Source organism: Canis aureus, chromosome 9, assembly GCF_053574225.1.
Source record: "Canis aureus isolate CA01 chromosome 9, VMU_Caureus_v.1.0, whole genome shotgun sequence".
NCBI lineage: Eukaryota > Metazoa > Chordata > Mammalia > Carnivora > Canidae > Canis > Canis aureus.
Genome location: NC_135619.1, coordinates 43,760,805 through 43,788,153, shown reverse-complemented (window position 1 = coordinate 43,788,153; position 27,349 = coordinate 43,760,805). Strand labels below are relative to the sequence as shown.

The following is a 27,349-nucleotide window of genomic DNA, read 5'->3' as shown; positions in this document are numbered from 1 at the left end:
ATAGGTATCACCTTTCAGTAGCTCTTCTCAATATATTATTGGGGACCCTCATTACCAATGAGAAACTGGATCATTCTAAGGCTGAATGGGAGCTGTGGGGAAGAGTTAAGTTAATTACTTAACAAAACAAGTGGCTGATCTTTATATTCTTGATCAATGAGTCTTTGGGGTTTAATAACAGCAGTAACATACTATGCCTTTTCCCCTGAATGATGCCCAAACGATGTATAAACTTTTTGTAATGTAATTACTACCCATAAATCACTTCATTTCTGAAATATGGTGGCTTCTGATGGGTTGAGATTGCTTTTTCACAGTCTCATTAGTTTAAGAAGGAAAGAGAAGAAAAATCTTGCCTCTAACTGAAAGGCAGGGAAAGATGGAAAGTGACTTCATTACATGTTGCATGCTAACTGGCTGAGCAAGAAACAATAATGTCATCATACATTGACCAAATATTTGCAAAGCACTTCTATATACACAATTAAAATTAATCCTCACAGCTCTGTGTTTTGGTAGCAGGTTTATATGAATTATTCTAGAAAATGTCTTGAAACATAAATCCAGTGGTTCTTATCAACCAGATGAAATTACTGTAGCCTTTGTATATTTGATGGGGCACATTTGACTCATTTTTTAAAAATGTTAATAGGCAATATACCAAAAAATATTCTTAAAATGTTTTGATTAAATAGTTATAATTATTGACAGGCAAAGTTATGTTGAAATTGGTAATTGCAGCATTATCTTATCTGTTGCTAACTTGAAGCTATATATTTTGTCTGTATTGGATTTCACAATATGCCTCCTGTTCTCTCCTGAAACTGAATAATGAGATTAAGCATTTCTCAGTAATGAGAGCAGACACTGTATTGACTGATTTCTAACTGCTCAGCTCTATCTTTGAGTTGCTTTTTTTTTTTGTATACAACCTAGAGTCTCTAAACAGTTCTTTCTGAATTTTAATATCTAATACCAGAAACTGTATTATAAGGCAACTGAGAACATTGTCAGAGTGAGAGCTGAAATTGAGGCCACCTTGCTAGATACTCACATCTTTATTTGAAAAGGCCATTTTGCAGGGCCAGAGAGATGGTTAAGAGACAGCCACTAGGTACAAACCTGGGAACACTTATATCTGGAATTCCATTTCTAAACATGCAGTGTCAATGGATAAAATCAGTCCTTTGTGTTTTCAAGTTCTTGGTTGCAGGGTGAATTTTTATGACTCCAGAGACATATGCAGCACTCATTCATTTATTTCTACATTCTACAACTATTTATTAAATATCATGTCCCAGGCACTGTGTTAGCTACTGCGTATACAGAAGTGAACAAACTGCTATGGTCTTTGCCTTCATGGGGAATATATCAGAGGGAAGAAGACAGTCCCCTACCATTCTGCTTATAAGCAAACTTTAATACAGTTGATGTTGATTGGTTTCTCTTTGTTTTCTCTTTCCGTGTCTTCCCTTCCCATTCCTTTTCCTTCCACCTCCTTCCTTTCCTCCCTTCCTATCTCTTACCCATGGGATTCCAAAACTTATTCTCAATGTAGTACAGATTTAGTGTCACTCAGTTTATTAGATAATGTTAATTTGGGGACATGGTCCTGGGACCAGCTATGTTTCTATCCATCGCATTCCTTTTTGGACAGGTTTTAGGTTTCCTGGCAGTATTAAACATCCTCAGGTGGTATGTTAGTATTTAAGAATATTTTTTGCTAGTTCCCATTCTCCTTTTCTTCATCTATTTTTAATAAGGAATAGAAAGACAAGCCAATATTCATTCCATTTAATATTGCTTATTGAACTCCTACTGTGTGCCAGGTACTTTCTATAGATAATCTCTGCTTTCTCACAGGAAAGTTTTGAAGAGGCATTGTTATCCTCCTTCTATAGATGGATAAATTGAAGCTATGTGATGTTCAGTAACTTGCCCAGGGTCGCACAACTTGTATGTGAAGGAGCTGGAGTTTGAGCTTACCACCAACAAAGCCCTTGTTACCTGAGTACCCCTTAAGTGATCTTGGGTCCACAGTTTGATAATTATATATTTTTCTTTCTTTCTTTTTTAAAAAAATATTTTTATTTATTTATTCATGAGAGACACAGAGGCAGAGACACAATCAGAGGGAGAAGCAGGCTCCCTGCAAGGAGCCCACTGTGGGACTTGATCCCAGGGTCCTGGAGCCAAAGGCAGGTGCTCAACCGCTGAGCCACCCAGGAGTCCCTCTTTTTAATTTTCTTAAGTAAGGAGTTAGACAGTGGATGTTTCTCCTTTTCCCCTGAGTTGACTACATTTTTGTATCAGATTATCAGCTGGTGATTTTGATTTTGGTTTAATCCTAGAAAGAACTGATTCTAATCATGTTACCACATATGGACATGTCTTTCAATGTATGAAGAAAAGTAAAAATTTTATTTCTTCTCTTTCTGGGATAATAAGGGAGTTGATCCCATCATTAAAGTTTGTTAGGAATGTGGGGCCTCTACAGATTCTATTTTCACATAGCATTAGCAATGACATTTTGCGTTAGAAAAAATGAGATGCAAAAAAAAAAAAAAAAGAGATGCAAAGGTATACCCAAATTAACTTTGTATCACTCTGGAGTTAGAGATGAATTGCAAAACTAATAAAGGTTGTTTTGCTGGGGTCATCACATAAAGATGATACTATTTTTGACAAAAAGATTGTGTTGTGCTGTTGCCTTTTGAGATTTTCTCATCATTTAGCATTTCTAGAAGGTGATCATAGGGCATTTGTAAATAAATATTACCAGCTGCACAATTTATTTTGTTTTAGGAACATTACTTGCTTACCGCAAAAATGAAGGTTTCTAACTTGACTTTGAAGTCTGCTCAGCCAGAAAACTATCTATAGCTGAATAAAAGCTTTTAACTCTTAATATGTTGCCTTTGTTTGCTTTTCTGCCTGTTTGCAATAACTTCCCATAAGATCCATGTGTAGGAAAACTTAGTGACAGTAGATAAGGATTTTTAGGAGCTAGAATTAATTGCACGGGTCTAGGTGAGATACAGTGCTCATTTGTTCATCTAAAAGCTCAAGGTTATATGCCTGGAACTGCTTACAGTTATAACTACTAACAATGGTGGCTCAAAATGTGCATGGTGGAAGTAATCTACTGAAATATAATATTTGGAAAAATGAAATATTCATTTATTATTTCAACAATGATTTATTGAAAGTTTTTAGGTACTAGGCACTAGGACAAGTAGAGATGAAACAGAAGAGAATGAAACAATCATGATCCTTGCCTTTGCGAAGTTTACAGTGTAGTAAAGAAGACAGAGGTTTAAAAAGTAAAAGTACAAGATAATATAGATTTGCAAATTCTGATAAGAATTCTGAAGGAAATGTATAGGATTTTGAGAAAGAGAAGGATAGGGCAGCCAGAAGGGGTTCTGTGCAGAGATAATTTTAGCTGAATCCTGTAGCTTGAACGAGAGTTGGCCAATGAGAAGTGGGGAAACGGTGTACGCAGTGGAAGCAGTGCTGGGGAGAGCACTAGCCTGGCAAATTCAAAGAATGGAAAGAAGCCACTGTGATGTAGTAGGTGAGGGGGAGATGGCTCGAGGATGAGATATGGAGGCATGTACCCCCGATAGGAATTTGGGACTTTTTTCCAACGACATTGGGGAGTTATGAAATAGGCAGTGATATAATCTGAATGACATTTTTGGTTTATCACTGTGTCTGCTAAGTGGATTTGGATAATGCTTTGGAGGGGGTAAGAGTAGAACTAGGGAGACTAATTTTAAGTCGATGGTAGTGATGCAGGTGAGAGATGTAGAAGCCCAGAGTGGTAATGAACAGGATGGAAAATAGTGGGTGAACTCTGGAAATATTTGGAAGTAGAATCACTAGATTGGCAATGGATTGGATGTGAGGCCGGTTGGAGAAAGAGAGACTGGACTCTAAATAATAACTTTCAGATATTTGGCTTTAGCAGTTGGATGGACAGAAGTGTCATTTTACTGAAACGAGGAAGACTGGAAGAAGTGTGGGTTTGGAACAGATAATTAAGAACTTCAGTTTTATTTTATTTTTTTTTAATTTTAGGTTTTTTATAGACACCCAGATGAAGGATGTCACTGTCTATTTCCAGTTTGCTACAAGTTGTTTTTTAAAAAAATGATGTTCAATTTTCATGAATTTCTTTTTTTGTACCTGTTGAGATGATCATAGAATTAATTCATCTCTTTTATTTCATTAATGAAGCAGATTGCTTTGAATGATGTTTGGCCGTTGGGTCACTTCACATTTTTTTTTTTTTTAAAGATTTTCTTTACTTATTCATGAGAGACACACAGAGACAGAGAGAGGGAGAGACACAGGCAGAGGGAGAAGCAGGCTCCATGCAGGGAGGCGGATGTGGGACTCTATCCCGGGTCTCCAGGATCAGGCCCTGGGCCGAAAGCGGCGCTAAACCGCTGAACCACCCGGGCTGCCCTTTTTCTAAATTCTTAAAGTGGATACTTAGTGGATTGGTTTTCATCCTCCTTCTTTTCTTTTTTAAGATTTTATTTTTAAGTAATCTTTACACCTGACCTGGGGCTTGAACTTATAAACCTGAGATCAAGAGTTGCACACTCCACTGAATGAGCCAGCCAGGTGCCCCCAGCCTCCCTCTTTTCTACTGTATGCCTTTAAGGCTATATATTTTGTATAAGCATGGTTTCAATATGTATTTTTTAAACTCTTGGGTTAATATTGGTTATATAATTTCCTTAGTGATTTTTTTCCTTTGGACTGTAGGTATTTACCAGTTTATTTCTTTATTTTCTTGATATGGACTAGTTATTCAGCTTGATTCCATTAAAATTAAAGAACATACTCTGATATGATTTATTTATTTATTTATTTATTTATTTATTTATTTATTTATTATAGAGAGAGAGAGAGAGAGAGAGAGAGGCAGAGACACAGGCAGAGGGAAAAGCAGGCCCCATGCACCGGGAGCCCGACGAGGGATTCGATCCCGGGTCTCCAGGATCGTGCCCTGGGCCAAAGGCAGGCGCCAGACCGCTGCGCCACCCAGGGATCCCGATTTTGATTTTTTTTGAAATATGTTCAGACTTGCCTTATAGTTCTGAATGTGGCAGTTTTGGTAAATGTGCTGTGTGTCTTTTTTTTTTTTTTTAATTTTGTTAGTTAACATACAGTGCAATATTGATTTCTGGAGTAGAATTCAGTGACTCCTCACATACAACACCCAGTGCTTATCATAAGTACCTTCTTAATCCCCATCCCCCATCTAGCCCATCCCCCACCCACCTCCCTCTATCAACCTTCAGGTTGTTCTCTATCGTTAAAAGTTACTTATGTTGTTTCCCTCTCTCCATTTTTTCTTTTCCCCCCTTCCCAACAATTCATCTGTTTCCTTTCTTCAGTTCCACATATGAGTGAGATCATACAGTGTTTGTCTTTCTCTGACTGACTTATTTCACTTAGCACAATACACTCTAGCTCCATTCACATTGTTGCAAATGGCAAGATTTCATTCTTTTTGAGGGGTGAATGATATTCTATTTTATTTGTATACTATATCTTCTTTATCCATTCATCAGTCGATGGGCATTTGAGCTCTCTATAGTTTGGCTATTATTGATAATGCTGCTATAAACATCAGGGTGCATGTATCCCTTCACATCTGTATTTTTGTATCCTTTGGGTAAATATCTAATAGTGCAATTGCTGGGTTGTATCCTGTATGTTCTTGAAAAGAATATGTATTCTGTAGTCATTAAGTTAGGTATTCTACTAGGTCCATTAGGAAAAGTTTGTTATATTTGTGATGTTTAGGTCATCTGTATCCTTACTGATTTTTCTGATTGCTTATTGTAGCTATGTGACAGGTGAGTTAAAATCTTCCACTATAATTGTGAATTTGACTATTTCTCTTTGTGTTTTTTGATGTTTTGAAGCTGTGTTGCAAGTTACAAGCAAATATGGGATAGTTATATCTTCCTGGTATACTGACATTTTTATTATACGATGTTCTTCTTTAACTCTGATGTTTCTTGTTCCAAAGTCTTACTTATCCAATAGCAATATAGCTCCCATTGTTTTTTTTTTTTTTTTGGTTTGTGATTTCATGGTATATCTTTTTTTAATCATCTTACTTTTAATTTTTCTGTATTATATTCAAATTGTTTATTTAAGCAGTGTATAGTTTTTAAAAATCCATCCTGACACTATTTATCTTTTTTGTTTATTTTATTTGGGGGAGAGAAAGAGAGAGCACGCGCACACGAGAGATTGTGAGGGGATGGGGCAGAAGGAGAGGGACAAACTTCCAGCTAATCAGGGAGCCTGATACAGGGCTCAATCCCAGGACCCCATCATCATGACCTGAGCCAAATTTAGATGCTTAACTGACTGAGCCACCCAGGTACCTTGACAGTTTTTATCTTTTAATTGAAATATTTAGTCCATTTACATGAAAGTAATTACTGATATATCTGGGCATATTTCTATTATTATTTTTTATTTGTTCCTCCTATTTTTTTAATCTCTTCTTTTTTGGGGGGCTATTTTCTATTATCTGAAGTCAAAGGCTATTTTTTCCTTTTTATCTTGGTTATACTAGAGATTATATTATATATCCTTGACTTTTCAAAGTCTAATATAAATTAGTACCTTGTCCTCATACCAAATAATATGAAAATGTTAAGACTAGTGCTAATCAATGTGTGTTTTTTGGATCAGCAGTGCTACATGATCTGCGATGGTTAACTTTATGTGTCAATCTGGCTAGGTTACAGTATTTGGTCAAACACCAGTCTAGATGTCACTGTAAAGATATTGTTTAGATGGAATTAATAGTACACATTTGTAAAGTCCCTTTCTAAAAATCAGTAGACTTTGGGGACCCTGGGTTGTTCAGTCAGTTAAGGGTCTGCCTTTGGCTTAGGTCATGATCTCAGGGTCCTGGGATCAAACCTAGCATCGGGCTTCCTGCTCAGCAGGGAGTCTGCTTCTCTCTCTTCCTTTTGCCCCTCTCCCCACTTATGTTCTCTCTCTCTCTCTGAAATAAATAAATAAAATCTTTTTAAAAAATAAATAAAAATCAGTGGACTTTGAATCAAGCAGATTATTTTCCACAATGTAGGTGGTACTCAATCAGTTTAAAGCTTAAAAAAAAAAAAAAAAAGACTGGAGTCCTCTGAAAAAGAGAGAATTCTGTCTCCAGATTGCCTTTGGACTCAAACTGCAACATTTACTGTTCCCTGGATCTCTACCCAGCCAGCCTGCTGTGCAGATTTTGAACTTGCCAGCTTCCACAATCATGCGAGCCAATTCCTTAAATTTCTCTATCTCTCTCTTTCTCTCAGTCTCTCTCTTACATACACACATACACACACACCCTATTTTCTGTTTCTGGATAACCCTGGAACTCCAATGAATACAGGGTCCCAAAACAAACCCTGGGGAATTTACAAGGGTTCCTTTCCTTGGCAGGCACCAAACTATCATTTTTGTCTCCTTGCCTTATAAGTTTGTGGAAACCTTATTCCGTTTCTCTGCCTCTTAGCTATCTATACGTGACTTGGAAGATCTCTCTAGGGGAAAAAGTGGTCCTCAAAACAGGCTCATTTCTCTGGGTTTCCATCTTTTCTTAGATCTTGGCCTCATAATTTTCACTGCCAAGTACATCTCTGGTGCCTTCAAACAGATGTAGAACCATTCCCCCATTTTTTCTAGGTGTTCTTAATGGAAGAGTTGGTCTAATTTATCTGGTCCATTATTACCAGCAGGGATTCTCCTGGCATTGGTGGTTGTCTGTCTTTCTGTATCAAAATCTGTGCAAGAAGTGTCAGATCCTTTTCGAATTAAGACTTCAGTTCCACTTTTGTTAGATTTGAGAAGCTTTTGAGACATCCACAGTGAGATAACAGAAAAGTGGTTGGGTAAACAAATCTAGAAGTCAGGAAGAGGGATTTCTGTGGAAAAAGATCTTAGTTATCAGTAGTGTGCAGATACCACTGAAAATGATGACATGAATGAGGCACTTGGGAGAGAGTCTAGATTGAGAAAAGAATAAAGAATAGGACTGGGCATGCACTTTGGGAAACTCCAACATTTGAAAGTTGCAGGAGAAAGTATGAGTGAAGCACTAGGATGAGGTTGTCAGAGGGATAGGAGAAAACCCGTGAGTGTAGTGTCATAGAAACAAGAAAAAGAAAATTTAAAGAGGTAGGGAATGATCACAGATAATTCATCTGATGAAAAACCTGATAAAATATGGCGTAAAAATTATCTGAGTTTTTGAACCTTGCAGATATATAAGAAACATGTGATAGATGACCTTATTTGTGAAGCAGTGTGGGTGGACAGCCCCAGGAAGAGTGATTCAGGACTGTGGGAGGCCTGCCCAGGAGCCATCACCCTAGGGGCTTGCTTTCAATCTCTAATCTGATAAATGAGCTCTACGCTATCTCAATTTGAAAGACTTATTTGAAACCTGTACTCTGTCCTTTTGGCAAATAACTTGGGAAATACCTGTCAAAAGCAAAGAAGGATAGTGATGTTCCTACTTCTTCCCAATACTTACTAGCTCTTTAGGGAGCAAACCTGTATTTCTTGTTCTAAACCTAGACACAGCTGCACCTCCTGAGGTGAGCTTTCATTGCTCGGCCCCACAGAGCTCCTCTAACACTGGATATCTCACTGGAACCAGGAGGCAGAGGAGATTCTGATTTCTCATCCTGGAGATATGTTCTTTTTTACAGCAAGCCTTTTCTGTTTTGAGCTCTCAGTGTAGCTTTCTTTAGTCTTTGGTCCAGAGGAAAATTTAGGCTGAAGAAGAACCTGTTACTTCTATTTGCCAATATTTCAGGAAAAGTCCAGCTTCAGGGATTAGGAAGAGTGGCAGTAATAGAGAGCATGTAATTTGCTATAATCTCCTTACTTTCCTGGAAAACATTAAAGCTTGGTTGTTTCCCTGTGGAAACACTTGGCCATGTGTTTGCGTATTTATGGTGACTGACTCCTAGACACGCTGATGGTATCTAGACCAGTGAAAGGGGGCATTCTTAGTAAGGGAAACAGTGACCCCAAAACCCATTACTCTTGTGGGGTAAATGTGAAGTAAAGTACATGCCCTCGCCCTGAGCCTATTAATTCAGAACCATGTGCAAAATGAATTTAGTTATTTCTTTAATTTGTCTGATTCACACCTGATGAGGCAATCAGAGCCTCTGAGTGAGGCATGAAATTATATAACAAACTGGTTCACTCAAAAGTGAGAATGCTTCTGAGAGAAGCCATTCTGCTGCTTTGGGGAAAAGCTGTTTGGACACAGTTCAAAGCCTCATAAATGTGGTTTTTAATCAGTGCAATCCTGGCCAAGTTTAACCCTACTGACTTAGTGGATCTTGGTGGTTATTAGAGGATCTACTCATATATGATAATATCCCTATGAGTGAGATTAAATGATTTGTTGCATGACTGGTGAGATGACACAACCTGTAATGTTTTCATTCTATGCAGTTGAGTCACTCTTTCTGATTTTGAGCCCTAAATGTAATGTAGGAATAACACAGAGTACTTGCCCTGCCTGTATCATGAGATTGTGAAGATCAAACAGGATGATGTATGGAAAGCTGTAGAGAAAGATAGGACTTGGTTTACTGTAATGTAATCACCTCCTCTTCAAGAAATTGTGGCTATGGCCTTACCTCCTGTCAGTCATTGAGGGTTGGAAGCTTTTGGTGGTATCACAACTCTGTTCCAGTTTATCAGCACCCAGCACTCATAAACCCTCAGGATTACCACAAACCTTTAGGAGTCTTAAAGAAAAAAAGACTATTATTAGCACTGAGGAAAATAGCCAAGAGCTTCATCTGTAAAAGTCATAGACAATGTCTTGTTATTGATCATTTCACCAGCTTAGATGGAAAAGTACATTTTCATTGGCTGGTTTTTGTTATAATAGATAATTCTGTTAGCACCAAAGCTATAAAGCATAGGCAAAGGAAAGTAGGATAAGGTTGGTGCATTATAGGGTTCTACAGAGGAACAAAGTCAACTGGATATGTACAAATATTCTCATATCTATTTACCTATCATCTACCTATCTATCTCTTAAAATATTCATTCATTTATTTTAGAGAGAACACGGAAGCAGGGGAAGGGACAGAGGGAGAGGGAGTGAATCTCAAGAAGACTCCCCACTGAGAGTGGAGCCCAACTCAGGGGCTCAATCTTATCATCCTGAGATTACAATCTGAGGTGAAATCAAGAGTTGGCTACTTAACTGACTGAGCCATCCAGGTGTTCTTATCATGTATTATAGGAATTGGCTTACACGATTACAGAGGCCTAGAGGCCCCATGATCTGCCATCTGTAAGCTGAAAAATCAAGAAAGCTGGTGGTGTGATTCAGTCTGGGTCCAAAGCCCTGAGAACCAGGGAAGCCAATGGTGTAAGTCCTGGTGTAAGGCCTGAGAACCTTGAGCACCAATGTCCATGGGCAGGAGAAGATGGATGTCTCAGCTTAACCAGAGAGCAAATTTATTCTTCCTCTTTTGGTTCTACTCAGGTCCTCACTAGGATGATGCCCACCTACATCGATGAAGACAATCTACTTTATTCAGTTTGCCTATTCAAATGCTACATCCAGAAATGTTTACTAGTTGTCTGGGCATCCTTTAGAACCAGTCAAGTTGACACATAAAATTAACCATCACAACTGGAAAAGAGATAAGAGAGAAAAAAAGAAAGAGCAGATGATTCAAGAGAGAGTAGCATAAAACAGCAGCAATAACTGAAAGTGATAATGAAGGCAATAATAAGCCCTGGATCAGTGGAGAAAGAAATTTTAAAGTTTTTAAATTTGGAAGGGCTAGAGATCATTTGGTCCAGGCATGGCAAATACATAGGTCACGAGGGGCAAATTCCCCATCTTACACCTGCCGCAGACATTGCTGATCACTCATTGTATGCGGTCTACTCAGGGCATCTGAGTGACAAGGCAAAGAGTGATTCCCAAAGCTGAAGTACTTGCTCTGTGGGATTATAAAGAGTCTCACCTAGAGCCATTGGAACAGTATATGAAAAGGATGTTTATAACTCGCTAAATCACCTCCTTCTCATGCGGTAAGACCAGCAGAGTCAGAGGATCAGGCTGGGGAATGCAGGGAACTGATCCATATCAAGTGATCAAGATAGTGCTCTAAGTTACTGCTATAAGTCACTTAGAATAGGCATGGGAGATGAAATCTATTTGCCACCAGAATTTTATTCGATCTCCTCATCTGGCAATCAGGAAACAGTAGCATAGGGATTTGAAACAACATATTCAGGTTCACACAGAGAATGAACCAAGACTAAAACCAGTTTTTTGCCCCTCCTCAACTGGAAACTCAAGACCCATCTCAGTTTAGAGCTATTTTACTGATGATTGATTCCAGGATGTTAGGCAAAGTAGAGAAAGGGACATTTTTATGTATTAGGTTTAAGCCAAGGAATGGTTTAAGCCATGGCTTTGAAGTTTACTGTATTAGTTTGCTTGGGCTGCTATAACAAAGTAAAACAGACTGGTTGGCTTAAATGTAGAAATGTATTGTCTTATAGTTCTATAAGTAATATAGGTAATAGTAATATAGGTTGGAAGTCTCCGATATTAAGGGGTCAGCAGAGTTGACTTCTTCTGAGAGCTCTGAGGGAGAATCTGTTCATGCCTCTCCTCGAGCTTCTGGTGGCTTGCTGGCAATTTTTGATGTTTCTTGGCTTGTAGACATATCACCCTGACCTCTACCTTCATGTTCATGTTCATGTTCATGTTCATGTTCATGTGACATTCTTCCTGTGTGCATGTGTTTGTGTTGCTATGTCCAAATTTGCCCTTATTTATAAGGACACTATTATATTGGATTAGGGCCCATCCTAATGACTTCATTTTAACTTGATCATCTGCAAATGTTAAATGCAAATGTTCTGTTTCCAAGTGCAGTCACATTCTAGTACTAAGGGCTTCGATATGTGAATTTGGGGGGGACACAATTTAAACCCCAATGGTGAAGTTCAGTTTTCCCTAAGTGTTAGGTCTCTGGCTATGGGGACCAGCTAGAAGCTATTCAAATAACTTTCTTAATAAAGCCATGTTTAACATTAGGATTGCTTTCTCAAGAAGTTGCAAATAATAGACCATGCAGATGAATTCATAAACCATTATGAATTCTATGTTTATTGTATAATAAGGATATTCCAGGTGGATGTTACTGTGGTTAAGAAGGAGAGGGAATGGCTAGGCAGAGGTGATATCCTGTAAGCAGAGAATGATTTCTATGAAATTTCAGAGTGAGGTTACATTCTCCTGCTGCTTGTTACAGGAATGGTCCAAGAACAACCATAGCTCGGGCAGTTGGCAAATATCTGTGGACAAGGCTTTTCTATACATAAACACCTAAAGATAAACAAATGGATTAGGAGACTCGAGGAAACCATATTCTCTGACACTGGACAGAGCACGGAGGTGCTTAAGGTGGGCAAAGCTCTCTCTGCTTGAAAGCCCTGCTCCCCAAGAAAAATGCTGAAATTTATCATTGGTGCTGATTCTGTGCTCCCCATATTTTCCTTCCAGTTACCCCATTGCATAGTGGAATCCTTTTCAACTCCCTCAAACCATATTCTGTCCCTCTTCCTCCTGTTGAAACTATTCTTAAGGGGAAATCAAAAAGATTAATTCACATTTAGGTGTGAATGACTGACAAGGGCTTTAAATGACTCGGTGTTGAGTGATTTGTAAGTGATTGTTAAGACCTTAAATTAGACAAGTGAGGCTGTAAGGCTAGACATATGGATCATCCAGTTCTAAATGGCACTTCTTTTATTAGCTAATCAGCCCCTAAAGTAAAATGCCACTGTCTCCATTTATCTCCTATGATTGTCAGTAATCTGGGAATTTGCTGATTACATTAACAATTTCTTTAATTCCAGGAAGATACAAAATAAAAAGTTATGAAGATATGAACCTAGGATTGGTTGCCATACTTAAGTCATCTGCATTTGCACTGGCAATCTCATCTGATTTATCCAGGATTTGATAGTGCAGGGTTTATTCTTCAGGCCTTATCACAGCCTCCTTTCTTTAGCTGGCTTGGAAGCATAAAATCCAGTCCTGGCTGTTCTTTGGTAGTTGAAAAGGAACTGCTCTTTCCACCATGATCTCCTTCATGGTTCCAAATAGTGCAGAATGACTAAGAGAAGGTCTTCTCCCACATCTTTCAGGAATTAAATTCACGAGCCTTCCCTTTCTTCGTCTGAACTCAGTATCATGCAGTCTATTGTCTAACTCAGTTGAAGAGAAAGGATATAGCTATCTTGGTACAGGTGAAGTATATGTATAGACGCAGGTATAGACATAGGCGTAGGTGTAGGCATAGGCATCAGTATTGGCATATATACACACACAGGTATAGATGAGGAACTTGGCAGACTCTGTGGAAGGTGAGGATTGCCTAGACTGAATGTTTCTTGGATCCTGACTTAATTCCCTTCCGTCCTTCAGTGGCTCTGGAACATGGTTTGATCAGCCACTAAATGTGGTCGTCAGCTGCCATGGGGTCTCCCTAGCAGAGAGCCAATACCCTCATCCCTCAGGAGAGTTCACAGTACCCTTCAAAGGGCAGGTAGGATTTCTCTCAGGGGGGTTAACACAAAAACAAAATCCTTGCTCTTGCTCTCTCTCTTACTCCAACAATTGACCTAATAACTGTATAGGACGCATTAGCAAGTGGTAGATACAGGGAAAAGACCAGCAGATAATAAATAATTCAGTGAGAAATACATTCCAGAAAACCAAGTTGATGTGATTGGAGAGTTTTTTGATAAACAGAACATGTTTCCAAACACTCATTACAGTCTATTGTTATTGCAAAGCTAATTTAGTCTGATTTAAAAAATTATTTTCTGTGAAGAGAATTGCTGGAGGAACTAAAAGTTCTGGGTAGACCAATCCCATAGTTACTTCTAAATAGCTTACGCTAAAATGCATTTTTAAGTTAATTGTTGGCTCACTGAGTTTCTTTGGCCTTGGGATCTAACAAGTACCATTATGTACTTTAAGGTTTTCTTCTTGCAGAATGTGAGGGTGAAGATTCAAGTCTATGCTCTCAGCAGACACCCTCAAGGCAGGATATTTCTGGTTGGGTGAATTCTTTCAGGGGCATGATGAAATTGATCAGTGGCTTGCTTAGCTATCTGACTGCCTTCCCACCCTCACTCTTCTTTCCTTTAGTTTATAATTATGTTTTTTGATATACATTAAAAAAATTTAAAGACTCCAAAAGAAGAAAAAAAGCTACACCCCCAAAACTAAAACTTCATATAATACCAAAAATCCCTTAGAAAAGTCTCTTTCTACACAATTTCATAGTTCTGTACCCTGCAGGCAGCCACCACTAGCAGTTTCTTATGTGTCTTTCCAAAGATCTACTAAGCAAATCTTAATATATATGTATTTATCTCTTATTCACATATGTAATCATACTATACATGTGATACAATGTCTTGCTTTTTTCATTAAATAACAGTTTTCAGTTATTACTTTTAAAACATTTTTATTTATTTATTTGAGAGAGAGAGAGTGAGGAGGGGGGCAGGGGCAATGGGAGAGGTGAGAATCCAAGCAGACTTCATGCTATGCAGGGATCTTATGACCCTGAGAGCATGATCTGAGCTGAAACCAAGAGTTGGACGCCCAACCTGTGGTGCCACCTGAGCACCCCTCTCAGTTATTATTTGTTCTATCAATCAATCATGTATCTGTCATTGGCCAAATTCTTTGTGATGGCTGCATAGTATCCCATTTTCTGAATGTACCATAATTTACTTATTCAATTCTTTATTGATGGATTGTTTTGTCTTTAGCCGAAATGATTTCTAAGGTACAGGGGGAAAGCATGCATAGCAACTCTGGGCTTTGTTTTGATGGAAGGTATCTTCTAGATTATTGGGACAACTGAGGGCATTTGTGGAGGCTGAATGAGAAAAAGGAGAAGAGTTACTTCAGAGGACAGATGTCCAGTAGTGGACTAGGTAAAGTTGCTACATGGGATGGGATACCATACTTTCCTCTGCCTCCCCAGGAAATCCTCAGCAAAATTGACATTACTGGTGAATGCTTTTGGCTTTTACTTATCCAGTTAGCAAATATTATTGCATTCCTCCTATTTGCTAGGCACTGTTCTAGGTTCTATCTTCCTAGCACCGTAGTGAATAAAACAGTATCTGCTATCATGATGTTTACAATTCAGTGGAGGGAAATAAAATTAAAAGCCGGTATACATATAACCTTTTTTTTTTAAAAAAAAGAGGGATCCCTGGGTGGCGCAGCAGTTTGGCGCCTGCCTTTGGCCCAGGGCGCGATCCTGGAGACCCGGGATCGAATCCCACGTCAGGCTCCCGGTGCATGGAGCCTGCTTCTCCCTCTGCCTGTGTCTCTGCCTCTCTCTCTCTGTGACTATCATAAAAAATAAAAAAAAAATTAAAAAAAAAGATTTATTTATTTTAGAGAGAGTGAGGTGGAAGAGGGAGATAATCTGCAAGCAGACTCCCCACTGGGCTCAGAGCTTGATCTCATGATCCATGAGATCATGACTTGAGCCAAAATCAAGAGTCTGAGGCTTAAATGACTGAGCCACCCAGATGCCCCAAACATTTTCTAAAAATAAATAAAATAGGAACTGGAAAGTGACATAGGGTGTTGCAATTGTCTTCCTTGGAGGCCATGCTTTGTGATGCCTCAGACAAGATAGTGGGCTGAACAGAGACTGCTAGGTAGTGGCACCCCATCTGGGTTTCCAGAAATGCCTGGTGGCCCCCCACACCCTCCCATTCCCATTGCCACACAGGCCTGCCTCCAGTGGGGCAGGTCTGGCAGGTGCTGCCTCTGCAGCCATCTCCTTACCAGGTCTGTGATAGAATTCTGGGGGAGGAAGAGGGGGAAAAGAGGAAAGACATAAAGTAAAGAGATGGTGGCCTAGGGAAAGATGTGGATATTTTACTATCCGATTAATTCAACATCACTGAATTACCAAAGGGCTTCTCATCATTCACTGTCTAGCAGGGGGCAGGGAAAATTATTCATTATTCAACATGAGCTGAAATGAAAACGCCATACTTTGTAAAACATGCAAGGTTACCTACTATGGTATCTGCTCCCAGAGTTTTAATGTGTCTGCAGCACGGCTAATTAACTTGCTCTGAGCTTCGTTGGAATTCCTATTTGAGATGATTGTCTTGGTAACCGAATGTACCACAGAGAGCAGGAACATCAGAAATGCCATTTGGGGCTGCTTTAGCAATCAGCCTTTCTCAGAGCTGTCTCAGCCACCAGCAGGAAAAACTATCCCATGATCCTGTCTGGTCCCTCTCAGTCTCATAGGGTGGGCAGCTTTTCCAGAAGTCACATAGCCCATTGTGCTATATGTAGTGCTGTGGTTTAGCCTCCAGGCTCTGAAGTCAGACTAGTCTGGGATTTCATATTCGCTAGAGCTACTTACTGTGAACCTCAGGTATTTAATGTCCCTGTTTCCTCATCTGTCAAGTTAGGATACTTCAAGTCCATACTTCGGAGAGATACCATAAAGCTTGTAGGTGTGTTTGTAGAGTGCCTAGTCCATCTTCAGCTCCCATTAAATAGCTGTTTTCTCCTATATCCTTCTCCTCATTCTTCATCACCCCTACTACTACCACCACTACCATCTTTTTTCCTTTCTGCTTTTGTGTCTAATTTGTGTGCTGGAATTTGAAGTGTTAGTCCAAACTGGGAAAACTATAAAGGGCAGAATTGGCACAGCTGAAAACATTTTTTAAAGTCTCAGAGAGTGAGAAATTGGGTGACCTGAGCCCTGGTTGGTCCAGGCTTTGCCACTCCCACATTATTTAGGTCAGTCCTTTCATCTCTTTGGGCTCTGCCCTTCTTTTTGGCAGGATAGAGAGATCAAAATTAATACCCTCTCAAGTCCTATCCTGCTCAGAGGAGAGTGGTGTCTAAAGGAGCACACCTAGATACGTTAGGGTGTGTTTGGCAGTGAGTAGCAAAGTAACCAAGTAACAGTTGCTTAAACAAATGGCATACACTTAAAATATTTTTTAAAAAAGATTTTATTTATTTATTCATGAGACACACACACACATACACACACACACACACACACACACACAGAGGCAGAGACATAGGCAGAGGGAGAAGCAGGCTCTACATGGGGAGCCTGATGCGGGACTCCAGGATCACTCCCATGAGCCAAAGGCAGATGCTCAGCCACCCAGCTGCCCTAAATTAAAAAAATTTCTTAACAAGTTTCAACAAACCAAATCCAGCAATGTGTAAAAAAGATTATATATTATCACCAAGCTGAATCAGTTTTCTCTTTGTATTCCCTGAGTATAGATCATTTCAGTAGTTTACTTACATGTGTATATAGTTTCCTTCTCAACAACATTGGATCTTTCTTGGGAACATTGGTGGTATCTTATATGTCTTTGTAGTTCCCAGAGTTTCTAGCTCAATATTTTGCTGAATAAGTATTTGTTGATTTAAACAAAAAAGTTAGAATTAATGCAAAATTCTGATTAATCATTATAATACTCAGTACTTTACCACCAGGTATATCTCAAGTCTATCAACAACCTGTAAATTAGTAGATTGCTAAGACTTCTTTTTTTAGCTAAGTTATTTACATATATAATTCCTTGAGAGCTCTTAAAACATCACAAGAATATTACTAAACAACAATTAACCTTGTGAACAAAAGAGAAGTCACAAACATTATTTATTACTTTGCCAGTCTTAATAAAGACCTAATGTGCTAATCGCTTCTCATGGAGACAGCTGCCATCAGTTAAGTAAAAACATCATTAAGTTGCAATCACAAGTATCAATAGAGGCAGAAACTACTAGTTTTCTGGTTGCTGGCAGGCATTTACTGGTTTATGGGTATCCATTCCAATAGCTTTCTATTGTATTGTGTTATTTTATGACGGCCTATTAAACACATCCACATATACACACATTTATTGAATGTTACAGTGGAGAGATACTTTAAGAGCATCGCACCCAACATTTTTCAAAGTGTGGCCCAAAGATTTCTTAGCAGTTTCTAGAAATCTCTTAAGGGACTTTCTGGGTGTTGTAAGGTCAGAGAAAGTATACAGTTCAATGGGCGAAGCAGGGCACTTTGACTAGGCTGTCTAAATAATACAAGATTCATCTTGGCTTCATCATTTTGACGTAGATATTATGTCATGGCATTGCTGCACAAAATGACCCTGTAAAACCATAAAATCACTGGTTATCATCAATAATGTGTGCAATAGCTACTCTTGAGTTTTATTCCACCCCAACCCCTACTCCTGTTGTGGCAATTTTCATTTCCTATTTTATCCACTGACCTATTGTTTGAATTTTTATGTGTATTTATTATTTTTATTCAGAAAAACACTAAAGATATTTTTTAGAAGTCTGATTAAACTGGGAGAGATTCTGAGGACCATGAGGCTTATCTCCACGAACCAGCATTACTTAGGAATATTATGAAATGAAAATGTATATTATCAGAAGTTCTGAGAGTATTGCTAGAAATATAATTGGCAATTTCCTGTGCAGTCTGGAGCTGAGAATAAAAGGCTAAATATCTGTACACAAAGTGTCTTTAACTCTGTTGGAAGAATGAATTTGAGACATGGACCAGCCAAGGTATAAGAAATTCTCAGAGAATTCCTGAACCTCACCCTGTCTCTGAACCTCATCCACCCTCACTACATCCTACAGCTTGATCTCATCTCTACTTCTCCGCCCTGGAATGGTGTTAGCAGCATATAAAGCTCAGATATAGTATGGGCTTATTAATTTTTCACATTATTTGATATTTTAGTTTCCTGGCTGCTGTAACAAATTTCCACATACTTGGCAGCTTAAAATAACAGAAATTTATTCTTTCTTAGTTCTGGAGGCCATAAATCCAAAACCAAGTATCAGTAGGGCCGTGTTTCCCCTGAAGGCTCTATGGGAGAACCTTTCCCTGAATCTTTCCTTTCTAGAAGGTGGATCCAGGTGTTCCTGGTGTGTGGCTGCAGAACTCTAATCTCTGCCTCTGTTTTCATATGGCCTGTGTCTGTGTCTTCTGTTTCTTATAAGGACACTTGGCATTATATTTAGGGCCCACCCAGATAATCCAGAATCGTCTCCTCCTCTTAAAGCCCTTAACTTAATTATATCTGCAAAGATCCTTTTTCCAAATAAAGCAGCATTCAATCTTTTGCCATATACGGTAATATTAATAAATTCTGGGGGTTAGGATATGGATATATCTTTTTGATGTGGGTATATCTACTACATTTGGTAATTAAAAAAGAAAATTGGCATTTTTTTAAGTTGTAAGTTTAATTGGTTGTATTTTCTTGAGTCAAAATGTTCCTTCATCAAAACAGATGGTGGTAGCAAAATGTCACTTATCTGACTTGGGAGCTCACCTCTAGGTCAGCCAGAGCCACTTGCCTACTTTTGGCTGTTCCCTGTGAACTTTGACTAGAGTAAAACTTATACCACTAAACTGTAGTTTGGAAACTCCCACTTCTTGTCTGATAACTTCACTTTTCTGCGAGGAAATGGAGACCCGGAGGTTGGAAGGAACAGTGCTTTTGAGTCCCAGGGGTTGCAAACACAGTCCCATTTTCACCAATTGCCAGTTCTGGGACTGTTGTTATATCGCCTGATTCATTGCTCTTTAGTTTCTTCACTGATAAAGAGATGATAATAATACTTCTGCCTCTAACTTGTCAGAATTGGTATGACTATAAAAATGAGCTTTGAAAATAGGTATGAAGTTCTATTTTTTATGATTTTTCAACATATATTTGAAAGTGGCCCTGACATGTGTTTATACTTCTATATTAAAAGCAAACAGGCAAATGGGTTATTATGAACTTTGACCTAGAAGGGACTTACTCCACCGGTATTACCTGCAGCTATCTATGGAGCTACTGAGAACACACACAAAAATTATAATTTAAAGATTCAGAAAGGGAAATAGGTGGCAGCTGTGAACAATAGGATCAGGGTAGAGCAGAGTTGGCAGATTTACAAGCTTAGAAGCTGGGCAGGTAGAATAATCAAATAAAGCAGGGGTGAGTAAGAAAAATAAGAACTAGCATATAGTGGAAAGTTGAGGGGCAATGATAGGGAGTAGTGGGGATTGTAGTGAACTGAGGGCTGGGGAGCAGTATTTTGTTCAGTCTAAGGGAAACTGCTACTCTTCAGTTGACTACTTATATGGTTGTCATTGGGTTGTAAATCTAGAAGGCTACATCTTCCAAGGAAAAAATCTGGAGTTTTACATGAAATATTCTTATATCATTAGGTAGTTAGGCTGGCTTATGCTGTGACAACAAACAACGCCCAAATTCCAGTGGATGAACAAAAGTTTATTTCTCCTTCATGTGAAATCCTCTGGGAGTCTGGGAACCAGCAAGCCAGGCTCTACTATCTTAAGACCAGGTTTCCGTGTTCCTGGTGAATTGAATTATACTGTATTGTATTATGAGTTGAACTACATCCCCCTAAAAAGATATGTTGGAGGTTTAACCTCCAGTGCCCGAGAATGTAACTTTACTTAAGGATAGGGTCTTTACAGAAGTAATCATGTTGAAGTGAGGTCATCATGTGGGCACTAATCCAGAATGGCTGGTGTTCTTCTAAAAAGGGGAAATTTTGAAGACACGGACTCAGGGAGAATACCATACGAGGATGTGGAGTTATACTGCCTCAAGCCAAGGCACTAGTGGAGGCAAGGACAGAAGCTTGGAATGGATCCTTCCCTAGGGCCTTCAGAGAGAACTTGGTCTGGCCAATCCCTTGATCTCAAGCTTCTAGATCTTCAGAATTCTGAGACAATAAATTCTGTTGTTTAACCAACTCAGTTTGTGATACTTTGTTATAGCAGCCCTAGGAAACTAATACACACATAGGAGCTTTTCCCTGCTTCAGCCTTAAAGACACATGCCCTTTGTGCTCACAGTCCATTGGCCAGAGGCAGTTCTGTGGCCCTACTGACCACAAAGGGACTGGGAAGAATGCTCAGAAGAAGATAAATAGATGTTGGTAAGTGCTAGTATTATCTATTGTCTCCTTCTGATTTTAGAGTATTAGTATCTAATGTAGTTTGAAAAAAAAGAAAGCATGACTGAGCAAGCCTACGCTGAATGAGCCAAACAAACCTTCCTTTGGTCTTGGTATCATCAGTGGGTTCCTGAGGACAAGTGTGTGGGCAGTGCTGGTCCATTTGTGGGGTAAGATTTGTGGGAGTGCAGATTTTGGTTACAGGCAGGGACAAGCACAGTTGGTACATGGAGACTTTGACATCAAGTGCAGGTCTGAGCTTGGCAAAAGGGTTCCAGAATATGAGACAGTGCAGCATAGGGTACTTAGAGGAAAACGCAAAGTTTTAGCTAGAGCTGATTTTTTTCTCTCCTGTGGTCCCCTGATCTCTTTTTCTTCCCCATTGAACAATACTCCATTCTCCTCAAGAATCAGACAGTCCTACCTAGTTCATCTACATTATAGGTAAGGTTGATTTTTGGAGGTAACCCTCAGAAGCTGCCCAGCATTCATGGCATTTTTTGTGGAAACATTACAATCTAAATTTCAAACAACCAGCTTAGAAAATAATTTTTACAAAACAGCTCAGGGGTGAATTTGGAACCGTGTGTGTGTGTGTGTGTGTGTGTGTGTGTGTGTGTATGTGTGTGTATCCCTGCATGTATGCATTTACAACCTTCATTTATATTCAACCCAGCAACAGCATTTTAAAATTATTTGTGTGCAATATACTTTACTCATGTGCATATAATTTAAAAATAATATATCTAGATGCTTTCAACTGAATTTCTCTCAGAATATATATCATATTAAGTTGGCTTATGGATCGTGCTCAAAATTATTCTTAAAGAACATGCTTGGTTGGTTTCACTGAGCCAGATTTTTTTGAATATTCTAAAAAGCAAGAGAAAGAAATAAGACAAATTGTACTGTTCATGTACTGTGGCACAAGCTAGAGAAATATAATTGGGCTTCAGGCCAAATTCTGAAGGCAATTGGAGCTGCTTATGTCAATTGGGCATAATTATTCCTCAACTCCTGTTGACAGAAAGAAAAATTGATAGTGATCTGCTTCTCGATGCTGGGGATTCAGAGAGAATATTTGGGCTCTGGTTCACGGCAGATGGGTGCGTGTAGAATCCACTGAGTTGTCATTTGTGGGGAGCAGGGAATCCTCCAGTTTGGAGGAGTCCTTATGAATCAGCTGCCTTGGGCCATCTGTTCTATGGGTGAAGGCAACACCATGCACCAGTAAATGTTTGTAGAATGAATAATGAGTCTTTCCCAGAGACCTTCCCAGAAAGCATGTCTGCCTTTTCTGTATAGTTTATTCTCTGGTGACCATGGGAAGGTACAAGATCTGCACTGAACAGGCTAAGGCCCCACCCCTAGATTTTTATTTAGTAAATATTTATTGAAACTACTAGGCACGAGGGATGGTGTTAAGTCCCAGATGGCTAACTAATGATAGTCCAACTGGAAAAATGTGTTTGTCCTGAAAAAGGGAGATGTTTGAATAGGGCAAAGGCTCCAGCAAAGCAGAAGTGGTAACATGAAGACTTTAGGAAGGAGAGATAGGAGCCTCAGCATGCTGATTTTTTTTTTTTTTTCCCCACTTCAGGATCATAATCTATCCATTCAAAAGTTTCTCATGCCTGATGCATTGCTTCCATCTGGACCCTGGATTGCAATCCCTGCTTCCTTGGAATCCTTATGCTCTCAGTTTCCTATGCTCAGTTATATTTTCAATCTAATGTTTACTGGCACATCCCCCTTCTCACATAAATGTGTTTAAGTCTTTTATGTGAACATCAGAAGGCTCTTCTAAGTTCCCCTTTAGTTTCCATTCTTTCCTTGTCATTTCCTTCACACAACAAATTGAGACTTAGCTTACTCAATATCACCCCTTTCCTTGTGCCCCCTTGTCAATCCTCGAGTGTGGTTCCTGCATCTTGTGCCTTGCTAGAACTGTCCCCATGAGGGTCACTCTTATTTGCCTGTCTCAGTCATTTTTAAGTCCACACTGTTAATGTATGGGTGGCATTTGACCCTGCTGACCAAACCTTTCCTGCTCTTCCTTCCTATCTTCCCTGACTTCAAATGTTTTCAATTTTTAAAATCACCTTCCTGGTACTTTTTTCTCAAGCGCCTTCAGAAGCAACTCTCATTCCTCCCACTTTTTACATGGTTTCTTTCTGAGGTTTAGATTTTGGCCACCTCTTCTTTTCACTCTACTTACTTTTCCTAGATGATTTCATCCACTTTCATGTCCTTAGTCAGTCCCTATCCATCCCGGCAATTCCCAAATCTATATTTCCAGCCTAGATTTCTTTCCTGAGCCAGACCACATAACTACTACGTGTTTAATTCCTTCACTGATATGTCCTCCAGGAACCTCAAAACCAACTGTGAAGAAGTGAGCTCCACCCCCACATACTGCTTTCCCTCCACCTCAGTGCATGATCATTCTGTACTCAGTTCCTAAGGCATTCCACAATTAATGAGCTACTGGATCTCATCAATCTTACCAACTCTCTGTTTTTCAGGCATTTCTCCTTTTCTTCATTCTTACTCCCACTAACTCAGTGCAAGCCTCCTCATTTTTTTCTTAAATTTTTGCCATAGGTTTCACTTCTCTAGCTGGCCTGCCACCAAGCTTGCCCATTGTTATAGACGGAATTGTGTGTTGTCCCCTCACCTGCATCCCGATTCATATGTTGAAACCCTCATCCACAATGTGACTGCATTTGGAGATGGGAGCTTTAAGGAAATAATGAAGATTAAATGAAATTATAAAGTTGGGGCCCTAATCTAATGTGACTGTTGTCTCATGAAAAGAAGGTGACAGCAGGAATGTATATGACACAAGGAAAACACCACGTGAGGATACAGTGAGAAAGTGGCCATCTGCAAGTCAAGGAGAGAGGCCTCAGGAAAAGCCAAATCTCCCATCTTGATCTTGGACTTGCAGCATCCAGAACTGTGAGAAAATACATTTCTGTTGCTTAAGCTACCCAGTCAGTGGTGTTTGGTTAGGGCAGCCCTACCAAACTAATATACACCCTTACATAAGTCTTTCAAAATTGATCATATCACCATCCTGCTTAAACTTCTATGTGTAGAAGGCCTCTACATCTCCTGTCCCTCCCCCTTGCTCAGTGTGCTGGCTGGCTAAATGATAGAATGTACCAAGATCTTGCTCTTTCCCTTTGCAAATATTCTTCCCTTGGGTAAGTTGTTCTCCCTTGTCCAGACCATCCCCTTCCCTGTTAACTTCAGTTTGCCTTTTGTGACCTGACTCATGCCTCCCTTGACTATGGGGTGATGTCCCAGAGCTTCCATAGATCTCAGCTGTTCCTCTTTCCAGATGTGAACTTTTGAAGGCTAGGACTAAGGTCTTATTCATCTTTCTATTTTCAACACTTTGCATGATGCCTAGAATATAGTAGGTATTCAAAAAATGATTTTGGATGAAGGAACAAATAGTGAAACTATTCTCAGTGATACAAAAGAAAATCTGACAAATCACTGTGTTAATAGAATGGTAAAAGACAGTGAGGGAGTAGCCTTTTCTTGGGTCCACTTTACATTATGATCTATTGGACCTGCACGTTCTGGTGGCTCAAAAACCAAGAACAACGTTATCATTAACGTCATCATTGTAATAATAGTAAAAGTTTTCATTTATTGAGCTAGTACTATATACCTGAAGTATGCCATGGATTATTAAAGTGTTCTGAGCCCCATTCTAAGGTGTACATGCAGGTTATTACCTTAACACCAACAATTCTCTAATATCAGCTAGGCATCCTAAAATTCAACTCAATTCTAACACTGCCTACCCAGAGATAGCATCGGATTCCATAGGTTAAGGGCTCAGTTTCATAAGACTGCTCCATCTCACTTCAGATGCTAACCATTAGTAGTAGGTCCCCACTAGTAAGATGGCAAAGCATATGTCCAACTTGGCTACAAATTGGAGGTTCCAATAACCTTCTCCCTTGGGTTTGATTAATTTGCTAAAGCAACTCACAGAACTCAGGGCAAAACCTACGCTTCCCAGTTTATTAAAAGATATGATAAAATATATAGATTAATTAGGGTGAGGTTGGGGGGAGGGGTCCCAAGCATAAGAGTTTCTATCCCCATGGACTTGGGATGCATCACCATCCTGGTACATGGATGTGTTCACTGACCTGAAAGCTCCCCTAAACCGATGCTACTGGGATTTTAATGGAGACTTCTCCACATAGGCATGATGAATTGTTAACTCCATTTCCAGCCCCTCTTCCATATCTGGAAAGTGGGGGGCAGAGTTAAAGCTCCATGCTTCTAATCATAGCCATTCTTTCTGGTGACCAGATGCTATCAGGGAGTCACCCAGGAGCTCACTCAGAGATACCCCATCAGAACAAGAGATGCTCCTGGTAGTCTTATCACTTAGGATATTACAAACATTTCAGGAATTCTCTGCCAGGAAGTTGGAGCAGAGAACAAGATATATATTTTCTATTATCTCATAATTATATATAAAACCTCTCATTTAATCCTCACAACCACTCTTAGCAGTAACTGTTTATTATTATTACCATTTTGCAGATGAAGGAACTGAGGTCTAGAGAAATTCGATAACTCATTCCAGATTGTAAGTGGTGAAGCTGGAATTCAAACTCAGCTAATACTATATTTACTTGCCTATATTTTCTAGTCCTCTTGCTATTATTTCTAGTCTAGATAGGGCTATATAACTGTCTAGTCTGAGCCATGAGAAGATATGACTTCTATCAATCTGGGGCCAAGGCATGATTCTTTAGTGTCTCTTTCTCTCCTGAGGTAAACCCTGAAACCCCATAGTGATTTGTGTCACTATAGCATGTCTAATTCTATCTTAAAGACCCTTATCTGTCTCTACACAGTGTGGCCCCGGGTTCCATTGCAGTAACCTCATCCCCTGCATAAAGGGAATGTTCAGGGCAGCCCGGGTGGCTCAGTGGTTTAGCGCCGCCTTCAGCCCAGGGCATGATCCTGGAGACCTGGAGTCCCTCGAGTCCCACGTCAGGATCCCTGCATGGAGCCTCCTTCTCCCTCTGCTTGTATCTCTCTCTCTCTCTCTCTCTCTCTCTGTCTCTCATGAATAAATAAAAAAAATCTTGAAAAATAAAGGGAATGTTCAAAGCAAAAGGGAGACCTAGTACTTCTCAACAATCTAATCATCTCTGTCAACACAGAGGAAGCTTGCTCGATGCCAGCTGCTCAGATCTTACTGGGTCACTACATGCACTAAGTGTACTGAAGTATCATCTACTTGAAGGCCTTAAATATCTAAGTTGAAGAGATAAGAAGGATGAAAATGTAATCAACAAAAATATATACAAATACAGTCCATAATTATGTGAATGCATTGTGGAGGTGGTTAGCCACCAAATGGTATTAATTATAGTAAATTGATGATATTAATCAGGGATAAGGGGTATAGACCTTCAACTGTCACTTCAAAGTTGGAGGAGCTTCTCGAAGGGTTTTTCAATCTCAGCATTATTAACATTTGGGTCAGATCATTCTTTGTTGTGAGGATTGTTTTGTGCATTGTAGGATGTTCAGGATAGCCTAGCCTCTAGTTGCTGGGAGCATCACCTCTCAACTCCAGCATGATAATCAACAGTGTCTTCAGACATTGATGTTAAGTCCCCTGGGAGTCCAAATCACTCCCAGTTGAGAACTGCTGGTTAATTGCATGCAACTGTGGATACCCTTGTCTCTTATATATTTCCACTAGAAGCTAGGTATGTACAGTAGGTTGCTTATGTGCAGATTTAAGGAGTTCCAGCAGTGTGGTGCCCACAATGTCTCCCCTCCATGAAAGATCTACTCCCTAGAAACCTTGACTGAGGATTCCTTGTTGTGGGTTAAAGCCAAGAAGCCTTACTTTCCCTTTTAATGTCTAATATCTTTGGGAAAGATTATACAGTGGGCTGTAGCCAGGTATTTATACAGCAACAGGACGGGGAGGATCTGAGCATAAATTTGAGCTAAGAGAGAGAAAAAATAGCAAGACATTCACATTGAAAAAGCACCAGGGTGATGGAGGGAGAGCTAATAGCAGGAAGGGACAGGGGCTCTGCTATAAGTGTTGTTGCAAGCTGGCCCAGGATGAGAGCCTGGGTGTTTTCATGGGAAGGAAAAAGCTTGAGAGAGGATTTTAAAATGCATGAGAAAGTGTGC

The 27,349-nt window shown here is 39.5% G+C and overlaps 1 protein-coding gene across 17 annotated transcripts in view; it reads left to right on the top strand.

The window, feature by feature from the left end:
* LOC144320748 (uncharacterized) overlaps positions 1-27,349 on the top strand; it is a 315,500-nt gene that overhangs the window by 120,937 nt on the left and 167,214 nt on the right. For 4 of the 17 annotated variants that reach the window (XR_013386374.1, XR_013386370.1, XR_013386382.1 and 1 more), the window contains exon 1: positions 20,951-21,130. The exons of 12 other annotated variants lie outside the window; for them this stretch is intronic. The gene's annotated coding sequence lies outside the window, so the exon portion shown is untranslated. Of the gene's footprint in view, positions 1-20,950; positions 21,131-25,726; positions 25,773-27,349 lie in introns of those variants that run through there. One more of the 17 variants, XR_013386377.1, reaches the window with a different exon arrangement.